Source organism: Oncorhynchus keta, chromosome 14, assembly GCF_023373465.1.
Source record: "Oncorhynchus keta strain PuntledgeMale-10-30-2019 chromosome 14, Oket_V2, whole genome shotgun sequence".
Lineage (NCBI taxonomy): Eukaryota > Metazoa > Chordata > Actinopteri > Salmoniformes > Salmonidae > Oncorhynchus > Oncorhynchus keta.
Genome location: NC_068434.1, coordinates 18,905,229 through 18,919,263, shown reverse-complemented (window position 1 = coordinate 18,919,263; position 14,035 = coordinate 18,905,229).

Below are 14,035 nucleotides of genomic sequence, written 5' to 3'. Positions count from 1 at the left end.
CGAGGCTGACAAACCTGACTCAGTTACACCAGCTCTGTCAGGAGGAATGGGTCAGAATTCACCCAACTTATTGTGGGACGCTTGTGGAAGGCTACCAGAAACGTTTGACCCAAGTTAAACATTTTAAAGGCAATGCTACCAAATACTAATTGAGTGTATTAAACTTCTGACCCACTGGGAATGTGATGAAATAAATAAAAGCTGAAATAAATCATTCTCTCTGCTATTATTCGAACATTTCACATTCTTAAAATAAAGTGGTGATTCTAATTGGCCTAAGACAGGAAATTGTTACTAGGATTCAATGTCAGGAATTGTGAAAAACTGAGTTTAAATGTATTTGGCTATGGTGTATGTAAACTTCCAACTTCAACTGTTTATAAAACACAGGAAAATCTGGTTTTAGCCTGCACTTGGCCTTTATAAAGTTTCCTGTAAACAGGCTAAATTAACAATGGGCAAAAATGGGCAAAAATATGTGCTTTTCTTTCAAAAACAAGGAACTTTCTAAGTGACTCCAAACTTTTGAACGGTAGTGTACAAACACATTGTGGAGACTGAATGGGAAACAATTGGTTTTGCATCTGAAAAGGCACCGTATCCCCTATGTAGATAATTACATTTAACCAGAGCCCACATCCACTTGTTTAATGTGTCTGGAAGTGCTGACTCTCCACCAGTGGTGGAAAAAGTATTCAATTGTCACACTCAAGTAAAAGTAAATATACTTAAGTATCAAAAGTATAAATCATATCAAGTTCCTTACATGAAGCAAACCAGGCAACACCATTTTCTAGTTTGTTTTTATTGATGGATAGCCAGGGTCACACTCCAACACTTAGACATAATTTACAAACAAAGCATTTGTGTTTAGTGAGTCCGCCAGATCAGAGGGAGTAGGGATGACCAGGGATGTTCTCTTGATAAGTGTGTGAATTGGACCATTTTCCTGTCAAAATGTAACAAGTACTTTTGGGTGTCATGGAAAATGTAAAAAGTACGTTATTTTCTTCAGGAATGTAGTGAAGTAAAATTAAAAGTTGCCAACAATATAAATAGTAAAGTACAGATACCCCCCGAAAAGACCCGCGGAAGTCCAGATCGGGTTCTGTCGGTTCCACCCTCCAGCACCGCCGCTCCATGAACGGTGCCCAAGGAGCTGGGAGGTGCTGTGCATAGGGATATTGGAAGAGGATTCGGTTCGTGCACCATCTGTGGCCGGTCACACAGCCGGTCGGTGCCGGGTTGGTTCCTATCAGATCACGGTGAGATACAGTTACCCGCTACCTCTAATCGACACGGCGATCGAGTCAATGCATAGGCCACACTTCTTCACCAAACTAGATCTCAGAAGTGCTTACAACCTGGTGCATATCCGGGAGGGAGACGAGTGGAAGACTGCGTTCAGTACGACCTCAGGGCATTATGAGTACCTCGTCATGCCGTACGGGTTGATGAATGCAGTTTTCCAAGCCTTTGTAGACAACATATTCAGGGACCTGCACGGGCAGGGTGTAGTGGTGTATATTGATGACATTCTGATATACTCCGCTACATGCGCCAAGCATGTGTTCCTGGTACGCAGGGTGCTTGGTCGACTGTTGGAGCATGACCTGTACGTCAAGGCTAAGAAATGCCTGTTTTTCCAGCAGTCCGTCTCCTTCCTATGGTACAGTATTTCCACCTCAGGGGTGGAGATGGAGAGTGACCGAATTTCAGCCGTGCGTAATTGGCCGACTCCCACCACGGTAAAGGAGGGTTTGCCAATTACTACGGGAGGTTTATCCAGGGTTTTTGTCAGGTAGCGGCTCCCATTACCTCACTGCTGAAGGGGGGCCCGGTATGTTTGTAGTGGTCGCCTGAGGCAGACAGGGCTTTTGGTCACCTGAGGGCTCTGTTTACCTCGGCTCCCGTGCTGGCCCATCCGGATCCCTCTTTGGCGTTCATAGTGGAGGTGGACGCGTCTGAGGCTGGGATTGGAGCCGTGCTCTCTCAGCGCCCGGGTACGCCACCGAAGCTCCGCCCCTGTGCCTTCTTCTCGAAGAGGCTCAGCCCTGCGGAGCGAAACTATGATGTGGGGGACCGGGAGCTGTTGGCTGTCGCCAAGGCTCTGAAGGCGTGAAGATATTGGCTTGAGGGGGCTAAACATCCTTCTCTCATCTGGACTGACCACCGCAATCTGGAGTACATCCGGGCAGCGAGGAAACTGAACCGTCGCCAGACAAGGTGGGCCATGGTTTTAACTCGTTTAGTTTTTTCCTTTTCCTACAGACCAGTTTCCCAAAACGTGAAGGCAGACGCACTGTCCCGACTGTATGACACAGAGGAGCGGCCCATGGATCCCACTCCCATACTCCCGGCCTCCTGCCTGGTGGCGGCCGGTAGTGTGGGAGCTGGACGTGGACATTGAGCAGGCGTTACATGCAGAGCCCGCTCCCCTCCAGTGTCCTGCTGGGTGTCTGTACGTTCCGTCTGCTGTCTGTGACCGGTTGATCTATTGGGCCCACACATCACCCTCCTCTGGTCATCCTGGGATCGGTCGGTCAGTGTGCTGTTTGGTTGGGAAGTCCTGGTGGCTTACCTTGGCCAAGGACATGAGGGTTTATGTTTTCTCCTGCTCGGTGTGCGCTCAGTGTAAGGCTCCTAGGCACCTGCCCAGAGGGAAGCTACACCTGTTCCACAGCGGCCTTGGTCGCACCTGTCGTTGGATTTTCTTACCGATTCCCCCTCACAGGGAAACACCACGATCCTGGTCATTGTGGATCGGTTTTCTAAGTCCTGCCATCTCCTCCCTCTGCTCGGTATCCCTACAGCCCTACAGACTGCGGAGGCCTTGTTTACACATGTCTTCCGGCACTACGGGGTGCCTGAGGATATAGTGTCTGATCGAGGTCCCCAGTTCACTTCGAGGGTCTGGAAGGTGTTCATGGAATGTCTGGGGGTCTCAGTCAGCCTTACCTCGGGGGTTTCACCCCAAGAGTAATGGGCAGGTGGAGAGAGTGAACCAGGATGTGGGCAGGTTTCTGCGGTCGAGATGGCTCGCTCTGCCACTCCGCCACTCCTCCACTAACCTCTCCCCCTCCTTCCAGTGTGTCCTAGGGTACCAGCCGCTTCTGGCGCCTTGGCATCAGAGTCAGACCGAGGCTCCTGCAGTGGACGACTAGTTCAGGCGTGCGGAGGAGACATGGGACGCCGCCCATGTTTACCTCCAGCGGGCCATGCTGTGCCAGAAAGCCAGCGCAGACCGTCACTGTGAGGCCCTGGGGGACCGGGTCTGACCCTCGACCCGGATCCTGCCCCTCTGACTGCCCTGCCGGAAGCTGGGCACGTGGTTTGTGGGGCCATTTCAAGTCCTGCGGAGAGTGAACAAGGTTTGTTATAGGTTACAGCTCCCCCTGATTACCGTATTAACCCCTCGTTCCATGTGTCTCTCCTCAGGCCGGTGGTGTTTGGCCCGCTCCAGGAGTCTGAGGTGCGGGAGGTTCCTCCGCCCCCTCACTGAGGGGGCCCCGGCATACTCCATTCGCTCTATACTGGATTCGAGGCGTCGGGCGAGGGACCTTCAGTACCTTGTGGAGTGGGAGGGGTACGGTCCAGAGGAGAGGTGCTGGGTTCTGGTACACTGGGTCCTCATAGGCTATGCAGGTTTATAGTCTATCATATGAATCCTACAGACAAATAACATATGTGTGTTTTGAAAAACATGATATAGACCGGTCTACCAGCTTTCTTCAACTACTTGTAAGGTTTCGACTGTCTCTTTTAGGCCTGAAAGGGATGAGGATTTAATTGGCTTGGATCCACTGCGGCAGTGTGCCAAAACGGCAGGAGAGATGGACTTCTCTAAACTGCCATTGATTCCTTTTTACATGGACCTTGGCAACAGAGGATGTTTTTCCTTTCAAAGGTCAAGCACTATATGGGATGTACTGCTCTGCTCTAATCTTTAATGGTGTGAATAATTATTGAGAGAGAGAGATAAGATTGTTATCAGAGTATAGACAGAAAGGCTTGAGAATTCATTGACATCCCTTAGGCAAGAGCAGGACCTCAATCAAACGTCTATAGAGGTGGTCCCTAACAACACAATTACTTTTACTTTGACGTAGCAAGATTATTAGTGATAACTACACCAAACAAAAAAGCAATGGCAATGTCTACACTCGAGATACATAGTATTCTTTAGAGTCTAATCTCCTCCTTCAGAACAAATCTGATTGTTCTAATATACAGCAATTTCCATCTACTTTGCTTCAGTCCCTTCCCTTCTACTAGAACAGCAGAACGAAAAGAAACAGCTTTGCATCTGGAACTGAGGCTGATTAAACGAAAAACTGGAGAGTGATGACCGATTCCAAATTGCACCTTACTCCTCCCCCTTGGCCCTAATAATCCGATGTTGGCAGATCTGTAGTGTCTGGATGGGTACCGGCAGTGTACTGATAGAGCTTCCACCATATCGCTTCTACCTTACAGATCTGCAAACACTGAAGGGTTAGTGCCAGGGAAAGGGGTAGGATGTGCCTTATGACTGGTGATAGAAGTGTGAGTGGAGGAAGGGGAGGGGCTTGTGACAGGAAGTTGTAGTGTGATGTGCCAACCTCCATGTACTCCGTGCCCACCCATGGTGACCAGCAGGGCCTCACTGGGGAGACCATCTGTCTGACTCACGAGCCATGGGACGTTTGGGAACAAACATACCAAGCACACCCCCGGGTTCCCACCCACTCATGCACAGCATGGTCAGTCACAGACAGAAGCATCATGGCCAAGTCCCTCAGAGAGCAACCTTTTGATGTATTCCCATAAGCACTACCACTGGACCACACTGCATTTTTTAGCTTCAAGCCTGTGTTGTAGAATATTCTTATTTTACGCACTCTCTGAAACGTGTCAAAAGCATCTCATTACTATATATCTCCTGTTTGTCTTGTGTGGACTGGTGACTGAGAAATGCATTAACAATTTTTCTAGGATACATTTAGCTCAGAAATGTAGTAAAGGAAATCAAACATGTCATTTGTTGCACAGATAGATCAAGATATGTATTTTTGTTGGGTTTCCTCATTCTCTGATCGAGAGAGGGTGATCACACATTTCATCTCCATGCAGGTTTTAGCAGTGGATGTAAGTGTGGACAGTTGGAGTGTTCCTACGACTGTCACTGGTCAGGCTGCCCATTGAGGAGTGTAAAAGCCTTGGATTCATGACGAGGTGACATCAGCCATGTATGGCTGCCAGGGAGAACTGTGTGTGTGTGTGTGTGTGTGTGTGTGTGTGTGTGTGTGTGTGTGTGTGTGTGTGTGTGTGTGTGTGTGTGTGTGTGTGTGTGTGTGTGTGTGTGTGTGTGTGTGTGTGTGTGTGTGTGTACATGCATGTAGAATTAGGAGCAAGATGCTGTTTGGCTGAGCTTTCTGAAAAGCATAGTGACGTTGTAAGTTGTAGACAATCTTTGTCTATCCAGTCAGTGTATAAATTGCTGCTTTCAATAACTGCATTGCATTGTGGTTCTTACAGTAGCATGATGTCTATAATTACAGCCAAGTGTTTAGCTACTCTAACCTCCATTGACAACATGGCTCTTTAAGACAGGGGTCACACTGTATGGTCTGTTACATCCAGAGGTTATTTCCAGACAGAAAAGACATTGGTTTAATGAGTAGGTTGACTGAAGCATAATTCAACTTTCCTAAAGTGTGTCCCACAGTGAGTTCCAGTCGGATCATTACTGTACAGCTACTCCAACATGCTCTTTTATAGATTGAGCTGTCATTGTTCTCTGTGTTAATGCTTCCCACTCATTTATCATGGGATACGGCAGGGTATCCAGAACCGGTGTTCTTCTATAAAGGGCTTGAGTTATAAAAATGTGATTTACCTGCAAGACCTGGACCTAATAAATGAGTCATACGAGGAGGCCATAGTGCCTCTTGATAACAGGTATGGGTATTTATAGTGCACGGCTACGGCAGGTAGGTCAAGGTGATTTTCAAAGATGGGGACATTTTTTAAATTGAATATTAAATTGATGAAAATGGTCAGTCATGGTTCATTTAATAGATGGTTTGATCGTCCCAATGGAGGTTTGACTCCATAGGCGAGCGATGAAGGTGTCTGTTTTATGTTTTTTGAACTATGCAATTCCAGTGTCTTTGCCTCAGCTCCTCCTCCTCCTTTTACAAGCAGATGGCTAACGTGTAGGGGGGCTGTAGTGTGTGTGCGTATGTGTGTGTGTGTGTGTGTGTGTGTGTGTGTGTGTGTGTGTGTGTGTGTGTGTGTGTGTGTGTGTGTGTGTGTGTGTGTGTGTGTGTGTGTGTGTGTGTGTGTTGGGGGGAGGGGGTGGTGGTGGGGTTTGGGTTGTGTGTGTGTGTGTGGGTGGGTGGGGAGAAGGGGAGAGTTGGGTTGTTGCGATGTGTGTGTGTGTGGGTACATGTGTGTGTGGGAGGTGGGTATGCTTTTTGTCATGCCATGCTTTTGTCACTTCTAGGTTAGACTACTGCAATGCTCTACTTTCCGGCTACCCGGATAAAGCACTAAATAAACTTCAGTTAGTGCTAAATACGGCTGCTAGAATCCTGACTAGAACCAACAAATTTGATCATATTACTCCAGTGCTAGCCTCTCTACACTGGCTTCCTGTCAAAGCAAGGGCTGATTTCAAGGTTTTACTGCTAACCTACAAAGCATTACATGGGCTTGCTCCTACCTATCTCTCTGATTTGGTCCTGCCGTACATATCTACACATACGCTACGGTCACAAGACGCAGGCCTCCTAATTGTCCCTAGAATTTCAAAGCAAACAGCTGGAGGCAGGGCTTTCTCCTATAGAGCTCCATTTTTATGGAACGGTCTGCCTACCCATGTCAGAGACGCAAACTCGGTCTCAACCTTTGAGTCTTTACTGAAGACTCATCTCTACAGTGGGTCATATGATTGAGTGTAGTCTGGCCCAGGAGTGGGAAGGTGAACGGAAAGGCTCTGGAGCAACGAACCGCCCTTGCTGTCTCTGCCTGGCCGGTTCCCCTCTTTCCACTGGGATTCTCTGCCTCTAACCCTATTACAGGGGCTGAGTCACTGGCTTACTGGGGCTCTCTCATGCCGTCCCTGCAGGGGGTGCGTCACCTGAGTGGGTTGATTCACTGTTGTGGTCATCCTGTCTGGGTTGGCGCCCCCCTTGGGTTGTGCCGTGGAGGAGATCTTTGTGGGCTATACTCAGCCTTGTCTCAGGATGGTAAGTTGGTGGTTGAAAATATCCCTCTAGTGGTGTGGGGGTTGTGCTTTGGCAAAGTGGGTGGAGTTATATCCTTCCTGTTTGGCCCTGTCCGGGGGTGTCCTCGGATGGGGCCACAGTGTCTCCTGACCCCTCCTGTCTCAGCCTCCAGTATTTATGCTGCAGTAGTTTGTGTCGGGGGGCTAGGGTCAGTTTGTTATATCTGGAGTACTTCTCCTGTCCTATTCGGTGTCCTGTGTGAATCTAAGTGTGCGTTCTCTAATTCTGTTCTTCTTTCTTTCTCTCTCTCGGAGGACCTGAGCCCTAGGACCATGCCCCAGGACTACCTGACATGATGACTCCTTGCTGTCCCCAGTCCACCTGGCCATGCTGCTGCTCCAGTTTCAACTGTTCTGCCTTACTATTATTTGACCATGCTGGTCATTTATGAACATTTGAACATCTTGGCCATGTTCTGTTATAATCGCCACCTGGCACAGCCAGAAGAGGACTGGCCACCCCACATAGCCTGGTTCCTCTCTAGGTTTCTTCCTAGGTTTTGGCCTTTCTAGGGAGTTTTTCCTAGCCACCGTGCTTCTACACCTGCATTGCTTGCTGTTTGGGGTTTTAGGCTGGGTTTCTGTACAGCACTTTGAGATATCAGCTGATGTACGAAGGGCTATATAAATACATTTGATTTGATTTAGTATCTGTTGCATTCAGGTCCTACAGATCCTACAGGAAATACCCTATACCCTATACTGAATTAAAGTGGTGTGACATCCCACACAAGAATTCTTTAGAAACCATTATGTATGTACAAAATATACCAGATGATTACTGTGTATTATTACAGCTGTGTGAAAGCTTGAACCCTTAACGCAGCATTTCAAAAACTCAGTTGTTATGCCCGTCGTTCGAATGAGACCAAGATGCAGCGTGAGGTAGGTTACTCATATTTTAATGACAACCAGTAAAAACAAGAAAGAGAAAACCAACGAAAAGTACAGCCTTGTAGGGCTCAACAGCAACAATACAAGAACAAGATCCCACAACATAGGTGGGAAAAAGGCTACCGAAGTATGATTCCCAATCAGAGACAACGATAGACAGCTGCCTTTGATTGGGAACCACACTCGGCCAAACACAAAGAAATACAACACATAGATTGCCCACCCAAATCGCACCCTGACCAAACCAAATAGAGACAAAATTCTGAAGTATTCCTTTAACTCCAGAGGTTTTCTTAGACTTGTACCTGTACCATAGAAGTTGTCAGATCTTCAGTACAGGCAGGGTTGGGTAGGTTACTTTCTAAATGTAATCTGTTACAGTTACTAGTTACCTGTCCAAATTTGTAATCAGTAACCTAACTTTTGGATTACACAAACTCAGTAGCGTAATCTGATTACATTCAGTTTGTGAGGACCAACGCTGGAGTAGAGAAGCAGGTATGGGGAGTCAAACATTTAATCGGAACAGACATGGAACAAGACAGGAACAGCATCAGCACACGGTATACAAGGACATATGACAATTAATGCTGAAGCGAGGAACAGAGCGCGGGAACAAACAGACCTAGGGGAGGTAATGACAGAGGTGATTGAGTCCAGTCCAGGTGAGTCCAATAATCGCTGATGCGCATTACGGGGGAAGGCAAGTGTGCGTAATGATGGAGGCAGGAATGCGTAGTGCTGGACAAGCCGACTGGGCGTGAAATCCCAAAGAATCGGCAGAAGCATGAGAGCCTGGCGAGCTGGCCGAGGCGGAGGAGCCTGCCGATCCTGCTGTGGCGTGGGAGCCCCATGATCTGGCGGAGGAGTAGCAGCCTGATGAGCCGGCTGGGCATAAAAACCTGACGATCAGGCCGAGTTCTTACGTATGATGGGCGCCTTCCGAGCCAACCGGGGCAAGAAACCTCTCAAGTCAGCTAGGGCGTGACAGGCCGACGAGCTGGCTTAGGCACCCCTGGGATGTTGGCCTTCTAGGCAGAGTTCCTCTGTCCAGTGTCTGTGTTCTTTTGCCCATCTTTAATCTTTTCTGTTTATTGGCCAGTCTGAGGTATGGCTTTTTCTTTGCAACTCTGCCTAGAAGGCCAGCATCCCGGAGTCACCTCTTCACTGTTGACGTTGAAACTGGTGTTTTGCAGGTACTATTTAATGAAGCTACCAGTTGAGGACTTGTGAGGCGTCTGTTTCTCAAACTAGACACTTTAATCTACTTGGCTTCTTGCTCAGTTTGTGCACCGGGGCCTCCCACTCCTCTTTCTGTTCTGGTTAGGGCCAGTTTGCGTTGTTCTGTGAAGGGAGTAGTATACAGCGTTGTACAAGATCTTTAGTTTCTTGGCAATTTCTCGCATGGAATAGCCTTAGTTTCTCAGAACAAGAATAGACTGACGAGTTTCAGAAGAAAGTTCTTTGTTTCTGGCCATTTTGAGCCTGTAATCGAACCCACAAATGCTGATGCTCCAGATACTCAACTAGTCGAAGAAGGCCAGTTTTATTGATTATTTAATCAGAACAACAGTTTTCAGCTGTGCTAACATAATTGCCAAATGTTTTTTTAATGATCAATTAGCCTTTTAAAATGATGAACTTGGATTAGCTAACAGAATTTGATCAATTTGATGTTATTTTAATGGACAAAACATAGCTTTTCTTTCAAGAACAAGGACATTTCTAATAGACCACAAACTTTTGAACAGTAGTGTATATATAATGTATAAATAAGTCCAAGGATGGATGTAGCACCTACATATTGCCCCATTAAGCAGTGGTGTAAAGTACTTAAGTAAAAATACTTTAAAGTATTACTATGATTTGTTCATGTCTCTTATTTTGTGTTATGTTGTGTTTATGTATTAAAACACTCACTCCCTGAACTTGCTTACCCGACTCTCAGCACACATCATTACAACTACTTAAGTAGTTTTTTGGGGTATCTGTACTTTACTATTCATATTTTGTACAACTTTTACTTTTACTCCACTACATTCGTAAAGAAAATAATGTACTTTTAACTCCTTATATTTTCCCTGACACCCAAAGTCCTCTTTACATTTTTAATGTGAGGGCAGGACAGTAAAATTGTCTAATTCACTCACTTCTCAAGAGAACATCCCTGGTCATCCCTACTGCCTCTGATCTGGCAGGCTCACTAAACACAAATGCTTAGTTTTAAATTATGTCTAAGTGTTGAACTGTGCCCCTGGCTATCTGTAAATAAAAAAAAAACAAGAAAATTGTGTTGTCTTGTTTGCTTAATATGAGGAATTTTAAATGATTTATACATTTACTTTTGATACTTGAGTACATTAAAGTCTAAAAGTATTTGGTTTTAAACTCAAGTAGTATTTTAGTGGGTGACTTTCACTTTTACTTGAGTCATTTTCTTTTCAGGTATCTTTACTTTTACTCAAGTATGAAAATTGGGTAATTTTCCACCACTGCCATTAAGTCTAGCAAAAGTGTGCATTTAGGCATATGGATTTTATTCCCACGATCCATCATACACATTTGGTGTGTCATCACTGTGGTCTCTGACTTATGGTCAGACTCACTCACGTTGAACAAATTTAACTGTGTGCCTTTCTTCAATGTCGATTTGAAAGTCATTGATAAAACATAGAAGTGTCAAATACTTTTTTTTAGCAAACATCCTTTCGAAATGTAAAAGTAATCCACAAAGTAATCATCCAGTTTTTCAAAAGTATCTGTAATCTAATTACAATATTTTTGCTGGCAACGTAATGGATTACAGTTACAGTTTTAAGTAATCCCTTACATGTAACGGATTACATGTCATCAGTTACTCCCCGACCGCTAGTACAAGCATGAGAAAATGTCCATGGCTCATCCTCTCCCTCCCATTGTCAGATTGACAGTGCCTGAAACTGAACATTAACCTGACCTCCATTAACATTAGCAACACTAGCTTGCAGAGGTGTAAGCTGTGCGCATGCATAGAAAATGCAGCTTGAAGTACAAATATCTTAGAACATCAACAAGATCCATCTTGCATCCATAGCCAAAGATAAATGTGTTTTAGTAAAATTCCAAATTACCCACCCGATAGTTATGCACAACATTGATATATTGAGATCAAAGCTTGTTTGGTATCAAAAAGCACAAGATTCATTGTAAAGCCAAATATATTTTGATAATTCTGGTGAACCGGTGCCATAAAAGGGTATCAAAACAAAAAAAGAAAGCAGTGTGCATTGATATATAGTTGTTTTGGCACCCTAGCTGGCACTATAAAGCTTTCACTGGGCTGGCGTATAGATTTATGTTGCGTTAGTGTTGTTCCTGCAAACTGAAAAGCAACAACTTCAGGGACACATGGTAAACCCCCCAGACAGTGTCATAACGGTCTCTGGACTGCAGACTTTTCTGATATTATTTAAGTATTAACTGCAATGTTATTGTTTTTACGTCAGAATACGCCTGCAATTGTCGGTTGAGGGATGAGTGTGGTGTAGGAGTGACGCCACCTGAAGTAAAGACAATTCTGCAGTTTATAAAAAGCATTTGGAAGGTTTGAAGAAATGATAGACACTATGCTCATTGCCAGTGGTGTAAAGTACTTAAGTAAAAATACTTCAAAGTAAACACATATGGAATCATATAGTAACCAAAAAAGTGTAAAACAAATGAAAGTATATTTCATATTCTTCAAAGTAGTCACCCTCTGCCTTGACGACAACTTTGCACACTCCACTCTTGTCATTCTCTCAACCAGCTTCTTGAGGAATGCTTTTTCAACAGTCTTAGTAGAGTTCCCACATATGCTGAGCACTTGTTGGCTGCTTTTCCTTCACTCTGCGGGCCAACTCATCCCAAACCATCTCAATTGGGTTGAGGTCGGGTGATTGTGGAGGCCAGGTCATCTGATGCAGCACCATCACTCTCCTTCTTGGTCATAGCCCTTATACAGTGTGGAGTTGTATTTGTTTAATTGTACTGTTGAAAAACAAATGACAGTTCCACTAAGTGCAAACCAGATGGGGATGGCGTATCGCTGCAGAATGTTGGGGTAGCCATGCTGGTTAAGTGTGCCGTAAATTCTAAATTCATCACTGACAGTGTCACCATCAAAGCACCATCACACTTCCTCCTCCATGCTTCACGGTGGGAACCACACATGCAGAGATCATTCACTCACCTATTCTGCATCTCACTAAGAAACAGCAGTTGGAACCAAAAATCTCAAATTTGGACTCATCAGACCAACGTACAGATTTCGACTGGTCTAATGTCCATTGCTCGTGTTTCTTGTTCCAGTAACCCGGCTGGTAGCATATATAGATATTCCAGAACCTGTCTGGCCTTTCTCTTCCAGAGCTCCCTCGTCTTCGAGCTGCAGCCTTCTTCATTCCCCCTGGACCGCTCGAGGATGGCGTACTTCATTACGCTGATGGCCGGGAGGGCACTTACCTGGGCCATGGCGGTGTGGGAGCAACAATCCGCTGTCTGCCTCGAGTCTGGAGGTATTCGTGGTGGGTATGAGAAAAGCAAGAGGCTGCCGGATGTTTCTCCAGCTTCGGCAGGACTCCCTCAGTGTGGATTTTCGCACACTAGCAGCGGAGGGTGCCTGGAACCCCGAAGCGCTGTTCAACATGTTACTGCACGGATTATCGGAGGAAGGACGAGCTTGCAGCCCGGGGACTACCGATTGATCTCGACTCACTCGCTTTAACCATCAATGGACGGCTACGGGAACGTAGGAGGGAGAAAGGGCCTGATTGTGGTCCCAATCGCTCACTCAAGGATTCCACCTTGTAGCTGATGAACTCCGGAAGTCTCCGGTATCTACGTCCCCGAGAGGATCCAAGCTTGTCCGAATTCCTCCAAGAGCCTCCGAAAACTGCAGATTTACCTCTTTCCGAGCCGATGCAGCTCGGGAGGGCTTGGCTGCCTCCAGCCGAACACATACGCAGACTTAACACCCAGAGTTCTCTGTATTGCGGTACTGCTGGTCATTATGTGTCTACCTGTCCCTTCAAGAGACCTAGCTCATTGGTAGGAATGAGTACTCTGGTGTACTCGCCCCCTCCTCCATGCCACCCAGCTGTGCGTCGACCAGTCCAAGTCTCTCCGATATGAGTCTTATGGACATTACCCTGGCGTCCGAGCTGGGCATCCCTACTCAACCCCTCTCCATTCCCATGAATTTTAGATCACTGGTCACCCACCATACCACCCCCATCAACCTACGAGTGTCGCGGAACCACACCGAGACTATCCAATTCCTGCTAATTGAGTCTCCACAGGTTCTTGTGGTATTGGGATTCTCTTGGCTCCAGCGATACAATCCCTCAATTGACTGGTCTACTGGTGCCATCGTGGGCTGGAGCCTGGTCTGCCAGAGTCATTGCCTGAAATCAGCTCTGCTTGCCCCAGGACGTCTTCCTGGGGGGCTTGAAAATTGCCCCAAACCTCTCCGCTATTCCCCCGGAGTACCAGAACCTCCACATTCGCTTTCGCAACACCAACCGGGGCTCCAAGGATGTTAAGCCGGATGCGCTGGCACGCCACTAAAGCCCCATGGCTACACCCCCTGAAGCCGAGACCTTTCCCCCCTGCTCCAAGATCATTAGCTCCTGTGCTGTTCATCCTCTGTTGCCGGTACCCTCCGTATACCTCCTACTTGTCATGTGTCTCGATGTAAACGATTTTGTCGACAATTTTGTGAGAAGGACGATTTTTGGGATGTCTCAGGGTCTGACAAACACCGCTCTAACTCTATCACCTTTCACCCTGCGGAAGTGCGACATCGTGGATGCGGTGGATTGACTCTAGGGGGTTAAAAACCTGCTATATGCC